Here is a 4,004-nt window from a genome sequence, read left to right as displayed (position 1 = left end):
AAAACATGCTTTAGTTAAGGAGTTATTGATACTTCAAGTGCAAAATGATGATATAAAACCTTGATAAAAATACACTTTTAAGTACTAATTAATAATTAAACAATGTTTTAAATAATTATGCTATAGGTTATGGACCTACCTATAGCATGTGATGTCTAACTCTTGCTCCAGACTATGGCCTACTTACAATGACATTCCCTGCCATCACATAATGATTCCATCATTATTAACCACTTTTCTACTAAAATCACCGAATCATTACAAAATTTTTCATGAATTAACACTCTTTAATTTTTATTTCCTGAAATCATACATACACCTATATTTTCATTTCAATATTCAAAATTCTATATCGATTAAACCTAAATTAATTCAAACATATTTTCCATGATAATTTCACACGTCATTTATATACCTTTCCTCTTTTCCCCTTTTTTGGCCTATTACAATAATGTCAATAAAATTAACCATAAGTCCCCTTTGTTCTCTTTTGATTCTTTTTTACTAATTATCATTATTTAGATATTAATATAATTTATAACACAATTAAAAATACAAATTCTGAAAACTATTTTTCCTATCAATGCATTAGATATGGTTGGCTCTAAAGTTAAGGTAGGGGTATGATTTTTTATTTCTTCTTTTCTCCTCAAATTGAAGCTTTACCTAATGTTAAAGTACCATAATAATCAAGTTTCAAGCATTAAATAAGCCATTAACATAATCAATTCTTCTAATTTAACTTTTCTATAATACAAAACATCTAATAACATGATAAAATCATGCTAAAAATTGAAATTGAGCTTTGATTATTGTTCATTACTTCTTAATCATGAAATTTTAGAAAAAGAATAACAAGAAAACCAGTACTTTCTTTACCCCTCTCTTCCCCCCCCAAACCATCCATTCTAGTTCCTTTTTCTTTGATTTTTCATTCAATTCCCTATCAAAAACTCCTTTTAGCTCCCTTTGATTTTTATTTTCAAGAATATTCTTGCAACTTTTAAGGAAAATTTGAAGAATTTTGGACAAAATCTTCCCTTCTTTCTTTTCCTATAGTGGTAAGCCATTCTTGCTTTCTTTTAGAAGCCAAAAGTGCATTTATACTCCCCCATCTATCTATATTTACTATTTTACCCTTTATTTTTATTTTTAGGTTTTTTTTCTTTTAATCGATTATCTGTCTTGTCAACATTCTTAAAAATAAATCATACTCAAAGGTTTTAGTCCAAAAAACTTCATTTCGAAAATAATTATCACTCTTATATTTTTTCATCATTTATAAAATTTTAATTTTATCCAGGGTTTACATTCTCCCTTATTGCAAGAATTTTTTATTTTTTATTCTCTATCCCAAGTTTGCTTTTCCATTTAAGAGCTTTTTCATAATATCTTAACTACAGGTATCTTTTTGTTTTTTAGTTCCTCCTCATTATGATCCAGAATTTGTATTAGCTTCATTTTTAGTGTTCAATCTTCTTGAATTTCTACAAGAACTTGTAGTAACACCCGAGAAGGGTAAATATAAGCCTTATAGAGCAAAGATACATGAAAATGTATCTTGAACTAGTGCGGGGGTAACACTAATTTATAACAATTGGTTTAATCCTTTCTATAATTTCTAAAGGCCTTATATAATTTGACACTATCTTTCTTTTCATTCTAAACCAAATGATATTCCTCTATGGTGCCACCTTTAAGAAGACTTTATCTTTTACTTAGAATTCCAAGAACCTTCTCTGATTATCCACACAACTCTTTTGTCTATTTTGGTCTTCCTTCATTCTATATTTAATAATCTTTATTTTATCAATAATAATCTATACCAACCCATGACTAATACGCTTTTAATCTCCTATTCCTCCCAATCTACTGGATTATAACATCTGCTACCATATAATGCTTCATACGGTGCCATTCCTATAGTATCTTAATAGTTGTTGTTATACATAAATTTCACCAATGGTAATATATCCTCCCAATAACCATCAAATTCTAACACACATGCTCTTAAAAGATCCTTGAAAGTTTGTATGGTTCTTTTAGATTGATCATTTGTTTAAGAATGAAATGTAATGCTTGGATTTAATTTAATTCCTAAGGTCCATTGTAAACTTGGCTATAACCTTGATGCAAACTATGGGTAGAACCTCAATTGATACTTCAACTTTTCTAACTAGGGACAACCCAAGTAGTTCCTCTATAAATACATTAGGAAATTCCCTTATTATTAGGATACTAGCCAGCTCTAATCTCTATTCCCTTTTTAATTTTCTAATATGAGCCAAATAAGCAGGACACCCATTTCAGATAAGCTTCTTAACTATCAAGACCGAAATCATGCAAGTGGGTATCACTTTTCTTTCTCCTTTAAACATCACTTGCTCTCCCTTTCTAGTTGGATAACCACCATTTTAGTGAAACAATCCATTTGTGCTTGATATATACTCAACTAATCCATACCTAAGATCAAATCAAAACCATGTAAGTTTAGAGGTATTAAATCTACCATCAACTCATATTCCCTAATGTAAAGTCTAACCCCTTTATATGTATTTTATATATCTACATTCTCTCTTAAGTGTATTAATAGTCACTCTTATTTCTATTTTACTAGGCAAAACGTGCAAGTTGTTTACAATTCACCAAGATATATAAGAATGACTTGCTCCTAGATCAAAGAAAGTATAAAAATGCATTGATTATAATTGTAATATACCTGCCATACATCATGTACAACTCTTATATCCTTATATGTCATATGGTATACTTCATCTTGTGTCATTTCCTCCTATAACCCAAGTTGGTCCCGATTAGCATTCGCCCCTAACGGAGTAGGTCTTACTAGTTTATCAACTATTATAGAGTATTATTGACTAGGTAGCAGTCTATTGGCCCTAAGTACCCGTAGTAATATGATGGTGACAATCCTCCATCCTATAACTTGACTCTCCATAATAATAACATCTTATGCCTAAGAACTAACAGTCTTTCCATCTATGTCCCTCTCTTCAGCATATATAACACCTTTTAAACAAAGTTGTATAGTTTTAAGGGTGTCTCTAATTGCATCTGTTATATAACAGATATATAGATCTTTTTTGCTTAGTAGACCCTTTTATCGTACTCACCTCTTAACAAACTTGACCGCTAGAGGATCCTTCACCGCCAGTTTGTATGGACCCCCTAAACTCCCTCTAGAATAAAGTTTCCTCCTTTGCCTGAAAACTATCCAAATGATTGCCCACCTTTTTCTTTTTTGAGAAAAGGAGGTATATCGGTAGAAAACGTAAATTCCCTTTTCTTGGACCCTGTTATTTATCCCTATTTAGCTCATTGACTTTTATTATTCCTTATCACCCTCTTCATAGCTTGGGTAGCATGTATCGATTCTCATACTATATGAAACAATATAGTTATCAATATCATTTTCAGTTCTGGTCTGAGCCCATCATGTAATCTCTATATGCGAGGATATTATAAAGCAAAAATGAATAAATCTTGGAATCTCTTTTCTTATTCTAACACGGTCATATCCTATTATCTTAAATCCAAAAACTTATACTCCTTATCCTTTTGATGCTACTAAGAATAATAACAATCCTCAAACTTTTATTTGAAATCCTTCCATATTAATACTTCTTCCAATCTCCTTTCCCTAATCATCTCCCACCAAGAATGGGCACTCTTTGCCAATAATTGGATAGCACAATGAACCCAAAGCTCTTAAGGTATTGACATCTAATTCAACATTTTTTTTCCATTTTTCTCACCTAATGTCCAATAACTTCAAAATCATTTCCCCCTAAATATGTTGTACAACCCATTTCCCTTATTCCTTTTACCTAGTATACCAATATGACCATTTTATCTATTTTAGGTGCAGCACTAAATGCTTCAGCTAACCCTACTGTTATTGCGTTAATTAAATGCTTCAAGAAGACAAGGTCAAAGTAAAGTGCTAGTATGACAACCGACGCCATTAACGAGGGTCCATTTGACTT

The sequence above is a fragment of the Populus euphratica genome, unplaced genomic scaffold (genome assembly GCF_000495115.2).
Source record: "Populus euphratica unplaced genomic scaffold, PopEup_1.0 scaffold608.1, whole genome shotgun sequence".
In the NCBI taxonomy this organism is placed as follows: domain Eukaryota; kingdom Viridiplantae; phylum Streptophyta; class Magnoliopsida; order Malpighiales; family Salicaceae; genus Populus; species Populus euphratica.
The sequence above is the reverse complement of the archived record's forward strand: the minus strand, read 5'-3'. Positions refer to the sequence as shown.